This window comes from Tachysurus fulvidraco, chromosome 25, assembly GCF_022655615.1.
Source record: "Tachysurus fulvidraco isolate hzauxx_2018 chromosome 25, HZAU_PFXX_2.0, whole genome shotgun sequence".
Lineage (NCBI taxonomy): Eukaryota > Metazoa > Chordata > Actinopteri > Siluriformes > Bagridae > Tachysurus > Tachysurus fulvidraco.
Window position 1 is genome coordinate 3,184,896 of NC_062542.1, and position 24,626 is coordinate 3,209,521.

A 24,626-nucleotide genomic window follows, 5' to 3' on the forward strand; every position below is an offset into this window, starting at 1 on the left:
TACCATATCTCTGTGCATCTGAAGCAAAACCCCAGAGCTTTAGCATAGAGTATGAATTATGGTTAGCATGTTCGCCTCACACCTCCAGGGTCGGGGTTCGATTCCCGCCTCCGCCTTGTGTGTGTGGAGTTTGCATGTTCTCCCCGTGTCTCGGGGTTTCCTCCAGGTACTCCGGTTTCCTCCCCATGTCCAAAGACATGCATGATAGGTTGATTGGCATCTCTGGAAAATTGTCCGTAGTGTGTGAGTGTGTGAGTGAATGAGAGTGTGTGTGTGTATGTGTGTGTGTGTCCTGCGATGGGTTGGCACTCCGTCCAGGGTCTATCCTGTCTCGATGCCCAATGATGCCTGAGATAGGCACAGGCTCCCCGTGACCCGAGAAGTTCGGATAAGCGGTAGAAATGGATGGATGAATGGATGGATGGATGTATGGACTTAAAAATTTAAACCACCATGACCCAGACTAGGCAGTTACTAAGGATTGCATGTTGAAGAATGTGTTCTTTGTGTATAAAAATATCTCTTGTTCAGTCTATGTTCAGCTAGGTGACCCTCCTTACCACATATAATTCGCATCACCTTCTCTAGGAACGCAGTCGAAAGACACACAAAACAAACAGTGAACCTCCTATTAGTGTCTGCATTAGTATCTGTTTAGAACACATCTCTTGCATTTGCAAATCCTTAACATAATTAACAAGAATAAGCTACGAGTTAAGGTTAAAAGGCAACTACACAGGAACAGAGGGTCGCCTTAAAAAGGCCATTTGTTACGCCGAGCCCTCTACTGCACGCGCTCCGTGACTAAGGAGGCATTAATTATCACTGCTATTTCACAGGACAAACTGTAAACAACACCATGCAGCGAGGTTGCCATTAGCAAGGAAGAGTAGGTGCTTAGGAGAGTACAGAAAGAGAAAAAATTTGGGTAACGTTTAAAGTGAGAGAGAGAGATATGGCATGATTTAGCAGATATAGATTTAGGAGGGTGTATTTTCTTGTCCTCCTTTAATGGTGCACATGAAAGGGAAAAAGAAAAAGCAAGTGAGAGAAAGGAGGGGCTTTCTCCTTCTAATTATTCTAATTATCATGGCACACTATGAAAACGTGATTAATAACACTGAAGATATTGTTGTGGCAATTAGCCATATGGTGGTGGGACCCTGCTCTGTCACGATTTTGCCATTAGCATCTCCTTATGTTTGTCAGGAGCGTGCACCCATGACGAGCTCGACTCTGGCTCACCTTCCTCCATCCACCTGGGAGGAACTCAGAGGCCTCGGAGCTTCTTGCTTCACTGAATTTTTTATGCAGAATCCACTCAGACTGGGGACTCACGTCACGCCGAGCCTAGGAGCAAGAGCCGCCAGAATGAGCAGATCTGCTTCGAGACCGTGCACGCTCATTTCTGGCAGATTTGGCATTTTTCTGTAAAGCTAGCCGAGAGATTTTCTTGGAGAATGGATTGCATGGTGCTTTTTGACCTGTTGGACCCTGAAGATGGCCTTGAAAATGCACTGTGTGGTTCAGACAAGACAAAACACCAACGAAACCTCTGTAAAAACATCCTGAAAAGAATGAAAAGTGTTCTAAAGAGCTGAGTAGGTGAGACTAGGTGGGTGGCCTAGAACAAAAAGGGGGTGGAGCAAAGTGTCTAATTCCAGAGATTAGAGGTTGTGGCTTATTGAAGAGCATATGGATTGATCCAAGGGGGACACGGTGGCTTAGTGGTTAGCACGTTCGCCTCACACCTCCAGGGATATGGGTTCGATTCCCACTTCCGCCTCGTGTGTGTGGAGTTTGCATGTTCTCCCCGTGCCTCGGGGGTTTCCTCCGGGTACTCCGGTTTCCTCCCTCGGTCTAAAGACATGCATGGTAGGTTGATTGGCATCTCTGGAAAATTGTCTGTAGTGTATTGTGTGAGTGAATGAGAGAGTGTGTGTGCCCTGTGATGGGTTGGCACTCCGTCCAGGGTGTATCCTGCCTCGATGCCCGATGACGCCTGAGATAGGCACAGGCTCCCCGTGACCCGAGGTAGATCGGATAAGCGGTAGAAAATGAATGTATGAATGAATGAATGGATTGATGCAGAAATTTTAAATGGTCCCATAGTGTAGGAGTTAATAAAAGTGAACAAATTTCTCCATCCACTGAAGAACCTTTGCTTGGGCATCAATAACACTGAGTGACGTGTGGAACAACAGGAACCAAGAAACTGAACAAGACGATATGTCAAGATGTTTAATGAATTTTAATTAACAAATGTTAACAGTAAATCATGAGATGAAACCAACATGCCTTGTGTGTGGCAGAGTTTTAGTTTATTGCAAAACGTGTTCCAAGATATTTCTTCTTTGTGTGCAGTGAAAATGATGGCTCCCTTTACAAGCTCCCATCTGTGTGGAGCTGGATTCAGTGCTTTCATCTGCATTAAAAAGGGAATAACACACAACAGGTCTAGCTGTTAGAGGTAAATAATACACTTCGGGGTGGTAACAGTAACTTGTGGAATATTTTCTTATAACACACACTGCCATGTTTTATTTCTTCAGAGAGTAATTCCTTTAGTGTGTCATCGCACCAATCGATATCTTACACACAAACACAATACAACCTGAAGTATGAGGACATCTGATCATCACACCTTGGGGCTTTTCCCAAACTGTTTCCACAAAGATGGAAGTCACACAATTGTTTAGAAGGTCTTCGTATGTATGCTGTTGTGTTATGATTATGAGGCAGTGATGGCTCAAGTGGATTAGGCTCTGGATTGCTGATCAGTGTTCAATCCCCAGCACTGCCAAGTGGTCACTGTTGGGCCCTTTAACCTCGCTGCTCCAGGGGCTCTGTATCACAGCAGACCCTGCTTTCTGACCCTAACTTCCAAGTTGGGAACAACGAAGAAATAATTTCCCTGTGCTGTAATGTACAATGTGACGAAATAAAGGCTTATTTTACTGATTTACTTTCACTGGAAATAAGCAATCTGTTTCATCACAACAATGCTGCTGTGCACTAAGCAAGCTCCATGAAGACATGGTTTCTGAAGATTTAAGTGTAGAACTCATGAACTATGACTCAACCTCTTTAACATCTAGTGGAAAGCTTTGCAAGAAGTGTGATGTTCAACATAAACAAAGCTGTCAGGTAAGCAGTTGAGATTCATGCGTGCACAGTCAGATGTTTACTTATATACTCAAGCAAATAAATGTGTGATCAACCATCTTACAATACTAGATCAACCGAGAATCCAGTAGCTTGGTAACGACACCAGTGAGATAAAGGTGAAATTTCATACTGGCTGAATGAACTGTGGATTATTTATAGTGTAAAGTTAATTGGAAACAGGTGAAGTCAATCTGAGGATGCAGAGTGGGTGAACAGGTCAGGTGATTGGGTTACGGTCAGGTGATTGGGTTACGGCTAATACTTCTGGGAAGGGATGCACTTATTTCCAGGGATTTCAGAACAGTGTAACAGATATTGCGTCATCGGGTAGGCGTGGCCTATTTGATAATCTAACCCTAACCCTAACCCTAACCCTAACCCTAACGAAAATAGCTTAACTGTAAGATAATAAAGCATAATAGATATAAAATATAAAATCTACCCGTACAACTGTTTTGTCCTTCATTATCCATCGTAGGTATGCTCTTTTTTTTTATAAAAGAGGGTGTTTTTTCCAAGACCTCCAGAAACACGCCCACTTTACGTCATGTTAACGAAACCCCTGGAATTTAGTGAATGCCCTTCTTAGGAAGTTGAGTTGAAATGTTTTTTTTGTTCAGATTAAAAACTTGCATAGGGTTTTTTTTGGGATGTGGTAGCTTCGTGTTTAAGGCATTGGAGGTTGTAAGGTCAAATCTACAGTAAGGTCAACCATATTGCCACTTCTGGTTCCCTGAGCAAGGTCCTTAACCCTTAATTACTCAGTTGTACAAAATGAGAAAAATAAGAAATTCACTCTGAATAAAGGCGTCCGACAAACGCTGTAAATGTGATCTGATTTATCGTTTGTTCGACTTTCGAGATGGAAGTTTGTTCCATTTAGTTTGCAAATGGAGTTTTCAAACCTCTGGACCAGTCATATGTTTTGTTGTTCGGTTCAAACCTAATCACAAGTCCAGATTGCGTTTATCACCAAACTATATGCGTGAAATCATATAAAACAATGTACAGCTCGATAAATCGTTGCCGTTTTGATGACAAACCTTCGAAAAATGAACAAAGACCTCAGAGGAGCACGTGGAATATCAATGCCTTGATGCTGTAACAGAAGATTTGACCAAAAAGTGCGTCATAAATTCAACAGTGCAACATCACAAACAACTACGATCTCCATTTCTACTCTATGTACCTTTAAAACCTCAAACCGCTCTTTCACCTTCAAAATCGTTTCATTCGAGCTTCACCCAAGGCAGAGACAAAGCATTTCCTCCAAACCCCTTAACGACCCCGACTTGCCAACATAAACAATACACACTGAGCACTGGGAGGGGAGAAAAGGAGATGGGAATGGCAGATTGAAATAGTTCCAGACCATACCGGGGACTTAATATAGGCTTCAAAAGAGGACTGGGAGATGGGCTTTTCATCGGATAATTAAAACAGCAAGATGGATTCTGTAATTGAGTGAAAAAACAGGATCTGAACAACATCTGTGCAATCCACACAAATCATTTCAATGAGAAGCAGAGACTACAATAAAAACGCTCAGCCTTGAAGTCAGAGAAGCTGTCAGCTACGTTTCGGGTGCACAAATAGGTTCACGATAACAAGCCGTCTTATAAACTCCCTCGTTCACCTTCGTATTCGGAGCAGAGGCCGCAATTTACAGCATTTCACTTATCACTTAGCAAAAAAACATGCAGTCAGCGCTTAATTATTCATCAAGAAGGAATTCATTACAACAGACACAAATATGTTTTCGGTTTAGCTTTTTTTCTTCGTATAACAAATACTTTTATGAAATTGTTTCTGTTTGCTTCATTTTTTCCCTCACCTTGTTATGACACTTATATCTCATTTTAATGCTACCATATGTAGCCTCAAAGCACAGTGCTAATTGCTGTCATCTTTTCTAGACTTAATTAGCACTACAGCATTAGGTCCATTATGCTTTGTGTGATATTATACCGTGTTCTCAGATCCGATTGGTCAGCCGCAATAGGTGTTGATTGATTTTCTAAAACGGCGGTTATGACGATAGTTTAGCTGCAAGACAAATCACATCACACGTTTGACATTAATGCACTTGTTTTAATATCTTATTGTTGCTACAGAAACAAGATACACCGTATGCTGGATGCTACATCTGAACAGATAAATAATACAATTGTTCAATGCTAGTGGCTCGAATGAACCTCATGGGATACGACATTGTCTCGGGCGTCATTGTCTCACAGACCCGGCATCCCAAGATCGATTGTACGCTCGTGATGTACTACATACAGTACTACACATTTACAAGGTGCACTATGCACTCTAGCGTCTAGTGTATAAAGTTTCGAAGGGTAGCATCGTCTCAAATGGTACACTAACACTTTATTACTTTTGACCTTTCTAAGAATGTCAGTTCATTCTCTAGGTTCATACACTTCTTCTTCTTCTTCTTCTCCTTCTTCTTCTTCTTCTTCTTCTTGGAGTTTTCAGTGTGAACACAGGACTTAATTTATACTACACTATGGTCGAATAACACAAAAGTATGCAATCTTGTGTTTTATTACTTTATGTTTATTGCATATCTGTGACTTTTAGTGATAAATAAAAATAAATAAATAAATAAATAAATAAATAAATAAATAAATAAATATCATATTTGAAAAAAGTCATATTTGGTCATTCTGGGCTTTGTGTCTTCACAGCTCTGGTCTTCTTTCTTTATCTGTGGTGGTTGCAGGCTTTGTTATGTGTGTGTGTGTGTATGTGTGTGTGTGTGTGTGTGGTCTGAAATGTATCACTGAAATGTGTAGTCTGTGATTGAGAAACTGTCATTAATGCAGTGAGTAAATTTCAGCTTCTCACAATAACACCAAGCCAAAATCACACCTTCCACTTTATGCTTAAACCCTGCTGTTTGTCCCCATGACGCTTTTTTCCCCCCACTTGAGGTAAACCTGTGAACGCAGTGATGTTTCCATAAAGTCTTGAATACAACCCCCGCAGTCTGCTTTCCACACACTACTGTATGTCGTACTGTACTTCTTTACTGAAAAGTTTCCTTCTGGTTGTGTATTACAGTCTTACAGTACATATTGTCTGGTGATTATCCCGTGACACATACAATGCAACAGACACAACAGAACAATAAGTGAATTATTTTATTACCAAAAATTTTGCGATGCTTTCCTATGCACCACAATCGTCCTGGAAGAAGTGGTGATTATTTAGTATCGACGAAGCATTTCTGGCCTGTTTTATCAGACTGATCTGATTAAAATCTAGAGATTTGTTGTGTGTGAAACTTTTAAATGTTCTGAAGTATTCACTGGAGTTCATCTGGCAGTAATAACTCCAGTAAGTCACATTATTTCTGCTATATCGTTGGCTTATTGACCCACACAAGCAAGAATAACACTTAGATAGAAGTTTCTATATAGATTTGCACCGCTAATCTTTTCTATAACATAGTATAGAAATATACTATAATATAAATATTTAAAAAAAAAAAAAAACTCTGCTGGCTGTTTTTTGAAACCCCAGTGAGAGTGTGTGTGTGTGTGTGTGTGTGTGTGTGTGTGTGTGTGTGTGTGTGTGTGTGTGTGTGTGTGTGTGTGTTCAATATTGTAATGAGGTTAGTGAGATTGTAGTAACACATACACTTGTGTTGAAGGTCACTGTGTGGACTGCTACCATCCCCATCTACAGCTTTGCAAACAGCCATGTTTTTGATGTTCAAAGGGCGTAAACGCATTGATTTCCTGAGAACCACTGAGACTGATCTCTTACTGGCGTTTCTAAATGCTAACCACAAACTGTCAGATTAGAGAGTGTCATGCCTATAGAGCTCAACGCGTGTTTAACAAAGTGCTCGTTAGGACCCCAGGCTTGTTGTCTCTTATAAACATGCTGCTCTCGCTGTAAGCCATTGTGCGACCGTTGAAAAGCCGTGATGGAGGGTTTTCGGTTAGGCGGCCGTCAGGTGATGCATTCCCCGCTGTCACAACACAGAAGCCACCAATCAGTGCTGCACATTATGCAGGAAGTGCATAAATACAGTAGGGATGACAGATGAAGAGTATCAGGATAATTATTACTCAGCATCCTGACGGTTAGTCGTTGGCGTGATGAAGCATCTTGGCTCGGGGAGTGAGGAGAAGTGTATTAATAAAACACCCAGCAAACCAGGACAGAGCTGTTACATCAGATTTAGACTAACAGGATCCTTCTTAGATGAAAAAGTAAAGAAAAAAAAGGATATTGTTCTGTTTGAGAGCTCAGGATTTTACTAACTCTCTCTCTCTCTCTCTCTCTCTCTCTCTCTCTCTCTTTGTCTCTGTCTGTCTATCTATCTATCTATCTATCTATCTATCTATCTATCTATCTATCTATCTATCTATCTATCTATCTGTATATATATATATGTGTGTGTGTGTGTGTGTGTGTGTGTGTGTGTGTGTGTGTGTGTGTGTGTGTGTGTGAGAGAGAGAGAGAGAGAGAGAGAGCTCTAATACATTTCAATACAAGGTTTAGAGAAGCAGGCAGTGAAAAAGGGATGCTGATGTAAACACTTTTCTTTCACTTTTCTTCCACATTGAATTTAATTTCACTTACATTTTATTACTAATGCCTTAGAATCTATAATGTGTATATTTCTACAATGTACCGCATCTATGTGCTCTTGTCTGGTCAGAAGGTATACATTAGTTTTCTATAAACCGCAGGTTTGTGTCAACATACAGGTTTTTTACGTTAAGGTTCCTATGGTAACAATTCATTCACAGGGAGCTGAAAAGCAGATGATCTAATAACAGAGATAATAATAATAATTTCGTACTAGTTGTAGAAGGAGTCTCCGATGTCAGAGGTAAAGCTGTAAAAGTATTCAGGAGTTTACACTTTGAGAGGTCACAGTAACATGAGTCACTGTGTTTTGTTATTATTATTAACTTCCTGAGGAGGGTGTGTGTGTGTGTGTGTGTGTGTGTGTGTGTGTGTGTGTGTGTGTGTGTGTGTGTGTGTGTGAGGAAACAACTGTTTCTAGCAGCTAAAACGTACATGATAACGACTTTAGCTTGTACACATGACTATAAACTCTTATCTTTAAAATGTTAAGATTAATTCCTAGCAAACTGCTGTAGTATAGATGAAATAAAACATTTGAGATGTTATAAGAAGCTCAGAAGCTGTGTAGCTCAGAAGCTGTTTTTACATAAAAGTTGTGTTTTAATATTTACTCACTGGCTTGCCTGCTAGCAACAAGCTCAAAACAACGGAAAAAACAAGTAAGCAAGTCTTCATGACATTTTGAATAAAAAAGGCTTGAAAAAAGGCCTAGAGAGTGTTATTCTCAGTAGAGAGGACACACACACACACACACACACACACACACACACACACACACACACACACACACACAAACACACAACACACACACACACACCTCACACACACACACACACACACACACACACACACACACACACACACACACACACACACACCTCACACTCACTCCGACATTACACTTACCTAACCATAAAGAGACCTATAGAAATAGATTGGTATGTATATATGTATATAGAGACACATTTAGAGGCTTCATGTGGACAGTTTAATTCACACTTCTGTAAAGAAACCACAGAGGTTTGTAACTTTCCGCTGAAGGTGCAATAGCTGAGTTCACCTTTCACAGCTCTTAAGAAGAACAGGAAGTTAGACCAGTTAGTCTTATGTCTAGCGGTCACACCTTTGTCTCTCTGTGTAGCTCGAGTAAATTTATTATATTCCACTAGACGCTTTAGATTAAAACTCGTCTAGAAGGTTGAAGTTTTCTGCTCCGATCGCATATTTTGAGGGCAAACAGACTAGAAAAATGTATAAAATCTCATTTTAAACATTTTGAGACATTTCAGTTCAATGCAAGGAGCTTCTTTGTAACATAAATATACAGATTTTTTAAACAACATTTTTACATTGTACTCATATTTCATATATTACGCATGCTTATAACTTTTAACAGTTGGAGCGTAGCTGTTAAGAAATGCTTCAAAGTGTAGATAAAGTGAAATTTTAAGTATTAACTTAAGTATTAAGTCAATCTGATATGGTTCCTGGACGAGAAACTAAACAAAGACTTACAATCGCTGTCAGTAATTTTGCTGCTCATATGTGTAACTCATGCTAAATAGTTTGTTAAAGAATGAATCCAGAGTAAAATACCATGTAAAAAACAAATACTAACTGTTAGCTAGACTATAAATTGCTGTCTACGTTAGCTAATGAAATCGATGCTAGTCTAAACCGGGCATTGATGAAGAAAACAGGCTAACTTAGCTTAATACAGTTGGGTAAAGTTAGCAAATTAGAAAAACCTTATTTATATTTTTGAAATTAGATGGCGTTTTACAGCTTCTGTGGCGGTAATGCCTTATTACAGTGTATACGTCCTCGAGTTCTTATTCATGTTAATTTCAATCACGTTCACAGCGCTAGATTCATGACGGGGTCAGCGTAGATGACGAGTTTGAGCTGATGAGCTTGTTTAGATGCTAAAAAAGTACAGTTTGCTAAATTCAGCCTTTTTGTTGTCATTTTGTATACATTTGGTATATAAAGAATATTTTATTTATATTTCATTTATATTAAATTAGATTTCTTATTCTTGTAGTCTTAAGCAGGCAAAAGAAAGTTCTTACAGTATCTTATCAATCATATCATTGTTTGGATAGGAGAATAAAAAAAAAACATTGAGGTTTATATTGAATATCGTGACGGTTTAATTCAAAATGTACTAAAAAAGTTTTTTGTCTGTAATAAATTAGAATTAATGAAGTATTACCATTTATGTTTGGTGTTGAGCAGAAGACTAAAGTAACACGTTAAAGTTCCGACTGTGGAAACCGATCAACATTTTCAAGCAAAACGTTGTGTAAAATATCCTAAGATCGTATGACTCGCATCGCTCACAGCAGTCCTGCAGTTCGCAAACTTGCAGTGATGTTTAGCCAATAAGAAAATTATTCAAGATACCGGATGGCTTAATCATAAATGACAGTTTGGAATTGAAGATCTTTTACGGTGTCTAAAGATAGGTCATTACAGAGTGACTGACAACTCCTGATGTCAGCTTAACAAATGCTATTAATGCGACGAGATGAAAATAGCAGGTTTATATTCTTCTGACATCTTTTGCGAAGATTAAAATGAGGTCAAACATCTAACATAAGCTACGTTCTGACAGGCGACAATTTTTTCCCTGTTATCGCAATATAGATGCGACGTCTTGATTTTAATGCTACATACCGTACAGAAAAACTTTTTAAATAGTTAGCTTAGTTTCTTTGAGAGCCAAGAATAAGTTTAAACCCAGAACATTTTTGATGTATGACATGAATGTAAAATATATTCTTTAGCACAATGAACAAAAAAATCACACGTTGGTTGTTAGGGCTAGATGGTCTGTTTTGTGTGTTTACAACAAATTTTAACTTTACACAGAAACATCCAGAGAGCATCAGTTCTGTGAGGTTAAACTGGATGGTCGAAAAAGAACAGCTACGCTGGAAGGCTTCGGTAACTCAAATGATCAGTCTTTACCAGCATGATGCGCGGAAAGCATCTAAAAAAAAAAAAAAAAACGTTAAAGCTGGATGAGCTACAGCAAAACAAGACATTAGATTCAATTCAGTTTATCTGTATAGCGCTTTTAACAATGGACATGGTCTCAAAGCAGCTTTAAGGATAAGGATAGGAACAAAATAAGTTTAAAATTAAGTTACTATTCCTAATGATCAAGCCTGAGGTGACTGTGGTGAGGAAAAACTGTCTGAGATGATCTGAGGAAAAACCTTGAGAGATTTACAACACTTTTTTGTTTAGTGGAATTGTGCAAGCAAGAGCTCCAGAGGAACTAATACTGTAGGTCAGGGTTATTTTTGAGTTCATTACAGACTTAACATTAATTCCTTCTTGCTGAAGGATTCAAATGTTCGCTGATGAAGACCTGAGTACAAAGCTGACCAAAGCAATGGCAGTTCAGTGATGATGGCATCTCCAAGTGGTTTTATCAACAGTAATCCCATGGGCACAGGCAGATCTATCCCATGGGCACAGGCAGATCTATCCCAGCAGAGTGTACCACCAAGAGACGAGACTCTGACCAGGGGTAGGGCATCAGGATGGATCAGGCAAGTCCAGAAAAAAAGACAGCAATCAGGTTCCTCTCAGGTCAAACGACTCCATTGGAACAGGTTCACAGAAACCGTGCATAAACAGAACATACTGTATAGTGTCCATATGCGTCATTTTTCCGAACCCAAAATTCAAAATGTTTCAATAATTCCTCTCTGAAGTTGACCATTTAGTGAATCAGACTGTGCATTTATTTACTAAAAAAACCATAACCAGAAGGTTTCTGTCAAAATAGTTTCAAAAGTAGACTGTCCACAGTATCTCCATAGCTCTATGTGGTTATAACTCAAATGTAATGAATTGCTTACTATGCATAGAAGCTTTTGCAATTTTCCCCAATGATTCATTACATCTTACTTTTAAATGAGCTCTTACAAGGCAGATGAGACTTTATGACTGTTCTCGAGACTCCTAATATTGTTGACTCTAGAACAGAAGTTTTGTTTGTTTATATTGGCTTTTTCTCCCTCAATTTTATTTATGATTTATGGTGGCATTGTAATTAGCCTGGAGGATGCACTAGTGGTTTATGGGAGGAATCGTTTTTATATCCTTATATAAATCAGCCGCACTTATAAAGCGCCGCCAATTAATGACAGGCCTCCATATGACTGAAAATCTCATTTTAATGTGCCCAAGTGGGCGTCGATGCTTACAGAGAGCCTGCGGTGTTATTAATATTTGTAATTATAATCGTTTTTGAAAAGAAAATCTGAAATTTGTCAATAACCTACGTAACCCCGAGCAAAGCATAAGCATATCATGGGCAGCAGGAATATATACCGTATGTTTATCTTGGGATAATTTCTGCACAGCGATCAGCTCTTTTTTTTTTTTTGCTAAAGCGCAAAGCATTCGAGTAGCCATCAATACACTCGGAGCATATGTGCTTTGATTCGGCTCTTTTGTTCGCATGCGCTTTGTCTCCTCATTGAAGTCTTGCCAACTAAATCATCAGGGGAGCAAAATATCGCATTCTTTCCTTTTAAAGTAATTGTCCTTTTGAATTTATCGGCTGACAACATGTGGCAAGGTAAAGAGTTGTGTAGTGTACGGCTGCATCTACACGCAACACAACGCAACACAACACACGCGATTCTGTTCTCCTAATGAGTTACGGTAGTGAGGTGTATGTGCTTCTGAAACTGTTAATTAGTTAATAGTACTGTTCCTTTAAAGTCCATCAAATGGAGACAACATCTTAATTTGAAAAGTTGCTCATGGTAAAGATAAAGTAGCTGACTTATAAAATAATATAGAACACGTAAATTGAGCTGTGACTGTAGCGGATGGTCTGATAAAAATAGGCAGAAATATTTACATTGAATTACCAAAAAGAGCAAAATTATAAAAGTGTGATAAAATACCATATATCAATAGATCAAAAGATTAAGTTCTACTGGAACTATTGGAAATTGGAAGCCATATTTTAATCTTTTAATTTTGAGAAAATCAAATCTCCACTGATATTATATACTTATTACAACTAGGACTGTTCTTCCACAATATATTTTGATAATTGTAAAGTAAAGCCCAAATACAGCCCCAACTAATGCCCCAAATACAGCATCAAACAATCCAAATCCAACCCCAAAACAGTCTAAATACAACCCAAAACTGGCCAAATGCAGACCAAATTAAAGCCACAAAAAGGCCACAAAACTGTCTGAATACCACCCAATCAAAGCTCTACATAATGTACAGCCAAAAAACAAGGCCAAATACAGCCCCAAAATATTCCAAATATTCCAGCTCCAATTAAAGACCAGAATACAACCTCAAATCGGCCCCAAACAGCCAAATTACAGCCGAAACAACAGCCCCAAAACATTCCAAATCAAGCCCCAATTACAGCCCAAATACAGCCCAATTACAGCCTAACCAACAGCCCCAAAACATTCCAAATTAAGCTCCAATTACAGCCCAAATACAGCCCAATTACAGCCCAAATACAGCCCAATTACAGCCCAAATACAGCCCAATTACAGCCCAAATACAGCCCAATTACAGCCCAAATACAGCCCAATTACAGCCCAAATACAGCCCCAAAACATTCCAAATCAAGCCCCAATTAAAGCCCTAAATACAACCTCAAATCAGCCACAAACACCCCAATTACAGCCCAAACAACAGCCCAGGAACCTACGCAATACATTGCTTGTTACCCCAAACAGCCCAAATACAGCTCCCAAACAGCCTAATAACATCCCAAACAACAACAACAACAACAACAAAAAAAAAAAACGGAACTTATTTTCTCTGAAGCATATATTATTTGTTATCTACATTTAGCTATGAAAACTAAAGAACTAAAATATAAAATATTTTTAGATTTTCCACCAAAAAATGACCCAAATAAATAATTTGGAAATTATTTTTGTTTAGACTTAATATTGTTTTGTTTAAACTCAATATTCATTTGTCTTTGATAACTATTATTATTATTATTATTATTATTATTATTATTATTATTATTATTATTATTATTTGAGAGCATGCATGATCAATCATTTAGTATTCCATTACTTGATTAATAAATATTAATTTACAAATTTCAATCATTTCTGTACTTTAACTAGAGCCATATAACAAGTTAAAGTTTGTTCACTCCAAACAGACAGACGAGTGGAAAGGAAAATGACTTCCATAAAAGAAAGACGAACAAATAAGGAACAGGGAGAAAGACAGAGACAAGATGTGGTAAAAGATCAGAAATGTGCTGTTTCCTCGTTTTTCCTCCATCATCGTTCTTTCCAGCAACCGTTTTGGAAGCTGATGCTCTGCATTCGACCATTAATCCCCGCCTGCCGGATCCTGGCCAGGTAATTACTGTTTAAAAATATTTCATCCCATTCTCTGGCTTGGAAACAAAAGGCGAGGACAAAGGCGACGCAGTTACAAACAACGACAAAGGCCTGCGTTAAATGCTCTGCCGGAACCGGGCACTATTGTTTGCACAATGTACAAGGTGTCTGAGACGGCAATCGTTCACTGTTTCATATTCAAATGGTGCAGTCACGCTCTGGTTTCCTGCACTCACTAGTTAGGCCTGTTTCATTGTGATGGGAAAACACACACTTTCTGCTCTCTATAAAAAAAAGCCAGTTTTCTGTTGGCTACAAAAGTTCATCTTTTGGGTGATTCCACGATTAGGAAACACTACATCCACTAGGAACACTTCAACATGTATATTATTATTATTATTATTATTATTATTATTATTATTATTATTATTATTATTATTATTATCTTTTTTTTATTTTGCATTAATGTCTGCATTTACCTCATATTCTTATATTTGCATAAACACGGTCTTGTGATATTCAAGATCAAGTAGTTCATTACTTAAAATACTACTTAGTAGGTAAACTAATAGAAAGTTGTTTATGTCCTCATATGTGACGTGACATACGGCTAAGTACGGTTACCCATATTCAGAATTTGTTCTCTGCATTTAACCCATCCAAAGTACGTACACACACACACACACACACACACACACACACACACACACACACACACACACACACACACACACACACACACACACACACACACACACACACACACACACACACACACACACACACACACACACACACACACACACACACACACACACGGCTGCGGCGCCCGGGGAGCAGTTGGGAGGGTTCGGTGCCTTGCTCAAGGGCACCTCAGTCGTGGCCGGCCCGAGACTCGAACCCACAACCTTAGGATTACGAGTCAGACTCTCTAACCATTAGGCCACGACTTGCCTCATACCTTGATACTTAATCACATTTAGTGTATTTGCTAATTCAGAGGTAAACCTTTAACTGAAAAGCAAAATGGTCAGGTAATGAAACATAACATTCGCCATGTTACTGTGCATATTACTGTACATATATACATATATATATATATATATAGAGAGAGAGAGAGAGAGAGAGAGAGAGAGAGAGAGAGAAAGATCAGAAATTCTTACACAAATGAAATATGATATTTGTGAGCATTCTCTTATTTATTTATTTATTTATTTATTTATTTATTTATTTGTGGCTTCAGTGGCTCTACAGAATTTCTAGCTACAGCCATCAAAGTTCAAAATGCTAACATTGTTGTTATTAAATCAGTGGGATATTACACGGTCTTGCAGGACGCTAATTTCCTGAGCTGAAAGATCTCCGAGTGCCTCGAGATGTCGGCCAGCGGAGGATGTACAGAGATACTATGGTTTATTCACTGTCTAATGAAATGCTTTACGCAATATAAAAACACAATATAATATTCAGCTTAATTTATATAGCTGGTTATATATAGAAAACATGCCTGTTCTTTATAAAGCAAAATACATTAGCAAGCATGTCTTCTTTTTTTAAAAAACACTACAACATTTAGACTAATGTTAGATACTGTAGCTAGCTAGCAACAATGGCTTTTCTATTAAAAAAAATCAAAACAAAAAAAATAATAAATAAAAATATGAGTTAGCCTGATGTTAGACAGCTAGTTAGCAAGCATAGTTTTTAATCGGAGGGTCAGGTTTCAACCTGCCATCGTTGGGCCCTTGATCAAGGCCCCCCTGACCCTGTGCTCTGACCCCGACCTCCAAAGTTTGGATAAGTGAAGAAAGACTTTCACAGTATTGTAATGTAAATGTGACAAAATTAAGTCTTCTATTATTATTATTATTATTATTTGCTCTGTGTTTCGCAATATACAGTAGAGAAGGTGTAAGTGCAGTCTCAAATCCTCCCTCATGACTCTTGACCTGGGTGACATTAGTCCCAGTCACTCAAGTCACTCAGTGTAAGTGATGGAGAGGAGAGCAGCACACATTACCCACTAATGCTCTGCCTGTCATTAATAAACCCCGCTGAGGGAAGTCCTCCGATGGGCCCTCAGCTTGTCGTTGCCTACGCTCTGTGAACTTTCCGCCAATTTGCTCATGGCCGTCTGTGTCAGCGCTCCTGACGGCTTAATGCCGCCGAGCCCAGGTGTGCTGACGGGTAACGGGGGAAATCACTGCGCGCTCGGGCCCTGCACACGCCAAACGACTCCATGTTTACTGCATGAGGGGGAAATAAACAAACAGGAGGAGGGTGATGGTGATGATGATGATGTGCATGTTCATGATGATACATCGTGGACAAAACACTGATCACTTCACAGCACGGATAAAGAGAAAAATACTAATTTTAATTAACAACAATAATATATTCATATTCATATCATCAGTCATCGTGTTGTATTCATACGCCGTGTTTTTCTACATGGTCTGATTTTGTCTCCAATTTTTGTCTCTGAATCCATTTTTATGGAATCAATTTTTGGCTAATTTCCTTTTTTCAGTACATTTCAAGTCTGCAGGATGTATTGTGTATGATTGCGTATGTGACAATTATTTTCATTTTAATTTTAAGTTTTTGGTAACTTAAAAAAAAAAAAAACAGGTGTCAGTTTTCAACGGTAAACTTTACATTACAAATAAATTCATTCTACGACAGCAATGTGAAGATAAAATTCAATAAAGATGGAATCTAAAACTTAAATAAAAACAAACAAACAAACAAACAAACAAACACAAACAAACAAACAAACAAATAAATAAATAAATAAATGATTACAATAAAGAATGCGAAATCCACAATAGTAGATTTTTTTTGTTCTGGGGAAAAAACTGGAATAAAAAAAAAACGTTGAAATATTAAAAAATTATTTTAATTCAAATTTGTGATTAATTTTTGGTGGAAAAAAAAAAGATCTTTTCAGAGGAATACACATCACTTATGGACACTTTACCTCATACTGTATGCTTATAGATGAACCATGATGAGTTAATGTTGCTGTGATTGACAGGAGAAAGAGTGAATAAGCCCCTCCCAATAGTAGGAAGGTTCTGGAAAGGTTTTAAAGACACCTCCATATTTGATCAATCACATATATGAATTCAACAGTGTTGCTATGATGATATGTGAATTTTTGTTGTGATTTCATGACCCCAGCCTCTTGCCCTGTTCCTAACATCTACTGTAGGAACTTGGTTGTGTTTGTGCCAGGTCCTAGATTATTATTTATATTAAAGCTTTATACTTTATTTTATACGACTGTTTGGCTGCAGAGAGTCTTCTGAGCTGATGTGCAGCAGATGTTGGCAGAGTGTGTGAGTGTGATGAAGGGCTGCGACTGTTGTTCGGTCCGGATTACGGAGGATCCGGAGGATGTGAGCCAGCGAGGGTGTATGGTTTAAACCCTATGTGCTGAGTTAATACCAATCATCACACACACACACACACACACACACACACACACACACACACACACACACACACACACAGTGGAATCCTTAGGCTTTACCGCCCAAAATGAAATTATCAGGGGAAAACAGCAGGGTTTTGCACCAAGAAGATGCTTTGCACAACACACACACACACACACACACACACACACACACACACACACACACACACACACACACACACACACACACAAGTATGCCCATCACAGCTACTTTTGTTTCATCTGTTTCTCATTCCGTTCTCCGTTAAAACGATTGTCAGAAGAAAGAAAAAAAATGTAACAAACATAAACAAAAAGAAACCTGAATATTTTTTCCCACAACTCCACGTCCATATGTTTTTTATTCCTCTTTTATTCCTCTCACCAGTAATGAAAGATCAACATGCCTCACTTTTATCCGATTATGGTTACATTCGATGTGTTGGAACTTCAGAGAGTTCATTCCTGGTCTCACTTACGTTATAGCAACTATAAACATTTACTCCCTTGTTCTTGTTTCTATTTTAATAAGACAAACAAATAGAGATTTTTTTATGCAACAACAAAACCACAAAAATGTTATAAACTCCTCCGTCTTGAAGACTTTAACAGGGTGGAAAACCTCCTTTTTCTATAAAAGTTAAAAAAAAAAAAGAGAGAATGATTAAATTTTTATTTAAATAAGATTTCTCTTATTATTAACATTTTTTTATTATCATTTGAATTTCTGGAGCTAACAATTAAGGGTTCATTAATTTTTGTTTTGTTCTTGATGTCCAACTTTAATTACATTTTTATTTTATGACTTAAAATATTATCAGTTCTGTGGCCGAAGTTCATCTTCCAGTTGAGGAAAAGAATAGCAGTGTTTTATCATTAGTGCTAGAATTCTAAAAGTCACAGCAACTGATCTAATGGCTTTAAAACAATGGAAACCCTGAAAACAAAACAAAAAAACAAAAACTTCAGAGTCCCAGAATGACTTATTGCCACTCGAGGCCAAATGGCTGTGTTTGTGTACAGCACGTTCAGAGTAGACAGATTACTCACGTCTTTCTACTTCCTTTTTTATTACACAAGTTTTTGTTGTTGTTGCTGATATTTATCACACAGTTAGATTACAGTCTGATGTCATAGAAGGATTTCGTCTCTCTGTCCTTTATAGTGTGAGGTATTCTCTACAGTACCGAGTTGTCTATACACTAAATAAACTATGAATTTTTATTATATATATATATATATATATATATATATATATATATATATATATATATATATATATATATATATATATATAATGATGTCAATCATATAAAGCTCAGTTTGTAAGCTTTGTTCTGATTATAGTAAACAAATGACAAAAATAAATAAATAAATAAATAAATAAATAATTATGCTTAAAGATCAGATTATACAAATTATTGATTATTAATTATGTTTCTTTTGTTTTTGAATATTTAAGGATATTGCAGTCAATCAATAGGTTTTTTTAATGAAAAAATATTTTAATTTGTATAATTTATTTTATTTATTTTATTTTTTTGTACAATTTAAATTCTGAAACAAAAAATACAAGTCTGAAACAAACAAACAAACAAACAAATAAATAAATATATGATATGAAAATACTAAAGCACGGACTGAAACACTTACGTCACCTTCATTCCCATGTGATTTCCAGTTCCAAGTGCTAGCCAGCTTCACTGAGCATAGCTTCTGAGGTCAGATCTCGTCTGATCTCTGAGTGTGTATGTGTAGCTTTCCAGACAGATTTATGGTTCTTCCTCACCTGTGTATGGTCACCATATTTATTTTTCTTTCACTACAGTAACTAAAGAATGTGATCCGGGATGAATACATGAATAATATGTTGAGACTTTGAACTGTGACCTGGTTTCATCATCCACTGCTTCAGACAAGCACAAGCACACACACACACACACACACACACACACACACACACACACACACACACACACACACACACACACACACACTGTGAAAGATGATGAACAACTTTCATCTAAAAATGTCCTGTTTCAATACAAAGTGTGTGTGTGTGTGTGTGTGTGTGTGTGTGTGTGTGTGTGTGTGTGTGTGTGTGTGTGTGTGTGTGTGTGTGTGTGTGTGTGTGTGTTTGTTTGTGTGTGCATTGCCCTGCATTTTTTTTTTACTCTAAACCCAACATTTATCAGAACCAAAGTGCAGTGACTCAGTGGAGACACAGTATTTGCTCTCACTCAGGACTTACATGTCATGTTTATTGACGTTCCTTTATTTTCGGAATGTTCCATCAGTGTGTACTGGTTGAATCTCACTGTAAAGGTGTACACAGGCACACAGTAGACACTTTGATTACCATTTCTTCTTCAATTTCATTTACATACCTGTACCTGTACATTACCCCACCTATGATTCAGTGAGTTTATTCCTTCAGGAACTTTTTAATTGTGAAGATCAACTGATTATTTTTTTTTTTAAGTGGAGAATGACATCATTGGCTAATGATGAATGAAGATTGTGTTAAAGGGTTAATCTCAGAATCCATGACCAGGTAATTGCTCAGATCTGAAAATATCCTAATTATTTTCTGTACTTATTTACATGCCACTGTCTAAGCTGTATACTAGATATTTAATGAATAAATAAGTAAATAAATAAGTAAAGAAGTAAAGAAATAAAGAAATAAAGAAATAATAGGAAGAAGACTGAACAGTCACGGCGTTTGTTTATAAAAAGTAGAAATTTAAATGTATAAAACTAAATACAGAGTAGGTAAAGTATTAACAATGATAGATAGATAGATAGATAGATAGATAGATAGATAGATAGATAGATAGATAGATAGATAGATAGATAGATAGATAGAGAAAATAAGAAGAAAGATGTTTAACACCATTTGTCCATTATGTTAAAAATGTTACAGAAAAACAAACAAAAAAAATCTAAAAGGTTTTTACACATACTGAATATATGTTGATAGGTATTGACCCCAAATATAATAATAATAATAATAATAATAATAATAATAATAATAATAATAATAATAATAATAATAATAATAATAAATACAGTACAAGTGTTTTATTAAAATAATGCAAATGCAAACAAATAAGTAAATAGAACCTTCAACCATGTCATTCTGATATTTTACAGGATATTAAAGCACATTTTATTAAATGAAAATGCAATTACTGTATTGTGTATTTTTACTTTTAGTACTAAATGTCTCAGAAAATCAGTAGCATGTCATTTATAAAAAAGTATCTGTTTTTGCTAAAAGGTAAACAACAAAAACAACAACAACAATAATAATAATAATAATAATAATAATAATAATAATAATAATAATAATAATAATAATAATAATAATAATAATCAGGACCTTGTCTTTCATATATTTGAAAAATAGCACTAGCACTGTCTCTCACATGAGCTTGACTTGTGTCTATAAATAAAATGAGAAGTATTATTATGGGCAAATTATTATAAAAATGACTAATTTGTATAAATGTGAATAAATCCTGATTATAGAAGTGTGTGTTGATCAGTAACCGCAGTGTGACATTAGGGGGTGCTGCAATTCTACACCATCCATCTCTCTCTCTCTCTCTCTCTCTCTCTCTCTCTCTCTCTCTCTCTCTCTCTCTCTCTCACACACACACACACACACACACACACACACACACACACACATTCTCTCTCTCTTCATCTCTCTCTCCATCATTCTCTCTCTCTCTTTTTTTCTCTGTTTCCCTCTCTCTCTCTCTCTCTCTCTCTCTCTCTCTCTCTCTCTCTCTCTCTCTTTCTTTCTCTCTCTCACTTACTCTCAAGCATTTTTGGCATTCAAGCAAGAGTTTTTGTTGGGAGTATATATATATATATATATATATATATATATATATATATATATATATATATATATATATATATAATATTTTTTTATTAAAAAAAAAAAAAAAAACTTTTGAAACAAGTGTTTAGATGATAAGAAAAGAGTGAAGTTCGCGAGGAAGAAATGGACCGTGGTGTTGTTGAGCATACATGAAGCAGTGGCTCATAAACAAACAGGCACACACACACACACACACACACACACACACACACACACACACACACACACACACACGCGCGCGCGCGCGCGCGCATGAACAGTGTAGAATTAAGGATTAACTCGAGTGTGGCACGCGCGCTGCCAAACATCCTCTTCATTTAGAAGGAAAAAGCGTTTAACAAGAATCTTCTTTAACTTTTGAGATAAGAAAAGAAAAGAAAAAAAAAGTTCCTCCTCATGCATTATGGAAACGAACACATTTCCGCCCTTGTTTATTTCTATATACATATGTATAAAAATCATTTATTGTAATAGGCTCTATAAATCAAACGCATTGTCGGCGGATGAGAGAGGAGCGCGCGCGGGTTGTGCGCGAGGCAGCTGCCGGTAATAATTTAATGACGTTTTACAGGCGCTATAAAAGGCAGAAAGCAGATGTGGCATTAAGTATTATAAACTTGGCAAAACTTTGAACAAGTGAGATGGATTTTGGGTTGAGGAAGTGTTGGGAAGAAGAAGGAGAAGGAGAAAGGGGGGAAAAAAACAAACGCGGAAGAAAAGCAGGAAATTTACACATCCTTCAATTGCGAAGCTATCAATCACGCGCGCGTTTATTCCACTGGGAGCGTCTTTACATGCATATTTATCAGCTCGACGCAGCGCGCGCACAGACCCGGTTATGACTCATAATCGTTGATATACTTTGATATATTTCTCTAGACTAAGACATCATTTGGTTTGCTGTGTGTGTGTGTGTGTGTGTGTGTGTGTGTGTGTGTGTGTGTGTGTGTGGTCTCAAGTCGACAGTTTACAGTGACCTGACCTTATAGTTGTGTGTGTGTGTGTGTGTGTGTGTGTGTGTGTGTGTGTGTGTGTGTGTGTGTGTGTGTGTGTGTGTGTGTGTGTGTTGTCTTAAGTTGACAGCTTACAGTGACCTGGCTAGATTTATAGTTCTCTCTGTGTGTGTGTGTGTGTGTGTGTGTGTGTGTGTGTGTGTGTGTGTGTGTGTGTGTGTGGTCTCATGTTGACAGTTTACAGTGACCTGACCTTATAGTTCAGTGTGTGTGTGTGTGTGTGTGTGTGTGTGTGTGTGTGTGTGTGTGTTGTCTTAAGGTGACAGCTTACAGTGACCTGGCTAGATTTATAGTTCTGTGTGTGTGTGTGTGTGTGTGTGTGTGTGTGTGTGTGTGTGTGTGTGTGTGTGTGTGTGTGTGTGTGTGTTTGGTCTTAAGTTGACAGCTTACAGTGACCTGGATAGAATTATAGTTCAGTGTGTGTGTGTGTGTGTGTGTGTGTGTGTGTGTGTGTGTGTGTGTGTGTGTGTATGTATGTGTTGTCTTAAGTTGACAGCTTACAGTGACCTGGCTAGATTTATAGTTCTGTGTGTGTGTGTGTGTGTATGTGTGTGTGTGTGTGTGTGTGTGTGTGTATGTGTGTGTCTTGTCTTAAGTTGACAGCTTACAGTGACCTGGGTATATTTATAGTTCAGTGTGTGTGTGTGTGTGTGTGTGTTTGTGTGTGGTCTTGAGTCGACAGCTTACAGTGACCTGGATAGAATTATAGCTCCGTGTGTGTGTGTGTGTGTGTGTGTGTGTGTGTGTGTGTGTGTGTGTGCGCTTGTGTCCACTAAGTCAGGATGCTCTTTTCACTAGATACGTGACAACACTAAAAAGGAAAGAAAAACTACCATGTGAATTAAAAAAGACTCATAAAATTAGTTTATTGTCTAAAGTAACTTAAAGCTGCAGTTAAGATTTTTTTTATATACATTTCATCTTACAGGTCACGTCATATCATATCGGCATAAAAAACATCATGTCACGTAATAATGTTTATTTTCTTTTGTGACGTGGCATGACGTGACGTGACTCACGTATGTGTGACGTCATGTATGTGAAAAAAAAACGTGTGACCAAAATGAACATGAAAATAAAATGTAAATGTGAAAAAATCCAAACAAACAGGATATTATGTCTAACAAAATCTGCATGGCCTACATGTGAGAAAAATAATATTCAAATATTAATATTTCACATTGAAAAACAGAACAACATCCAGTAGACAGGGAAAATCACAGTATTTATTACATGTGAAATTAAAACTGCGTGGCCTAAATTCAGTCAAATGTAAAAACTAAATGAATCATGTGCAGAAAAAGAACAAACATAAAAGGAATAAAAAAAATAAATAAATCACACATGCAAAAAAGATGCCCCCCCAAAACAAACAAACAAACAAAAAAAAAACGTGTGAAATAAAACCACAAAGCCACAAATAAACGTTCATAAATCAGATATGGAGGAGAAATTATAACATCATATGTAACATATGACAATAAACAAATCATCTGAAAACCAATATGAATCATGTGGGGGGGAAAAAGTAAATGAGTCATGTGCCAAGAAATGAATCACGTGAAAGAAAATAAATGAATCACATGTGAAAATAATATTCATGTGGCAGAATCACATGTAAATAGAAGAACCATGTAGATGAATCACGTTCAGAAAGAGATGAGAATTACATGTTAAATAATCACATGTAAGAAGAAAAAAAGTTGTTTGGGAAAAACATGTACAATTTAAAACTATGTGCACCAAATGGGAAAATAATTCATGCAGAAGAATCATATGTGTAAAAAGAATCAAGTGTAAATAAAAATTAATTGTACGAGAAAATCGTGAAATATGAAAACTGCACTGCATTTGAAAAATGAATAAATTAAGAAAACAAATGAATCATGAGAACGAATCACATGAGGAAATAAACGAACTGCACGAAAAGATCGTATGTGACAAATGAATCAGGTGAAAGTATCACTTTGTGAATTATATAAAAGAAATCACATAATGAATAAAAAACACGTGGCTATAAACGTATTGTGTGAAAGAATCACAAGTGGAAATAAAAGAATCATATAAAAAAATCACATGTGGAAATAAAAGAGTCATATAAAGGA

At 37.2% G+C, this 24,626-nt stretch overlaps 1 long non-coding RNA gene across 1 annotated transcript; it reads right to left on the reverse strand.

Moving 5' to 3' along the window:
• Positions 1-2,228: 2,228 nt before the first annotated feature.
• On the reverse strand, positions 2,229-3,278 carry LOC125140256. Its single transcript, XR_007139546.1, has 2 exons — positions 2,645-3,278; positions 2,229-2,425 (listed from the first exon to the last, which is right to left on the reverse strand). It is a non-coding gene; the product is annotated as an uncharacterized LOC125140256 (long non-coding RNA).
• Between the last annotated feature and the right edge of the window lie 21,348 nt (positions 3,279-24,626).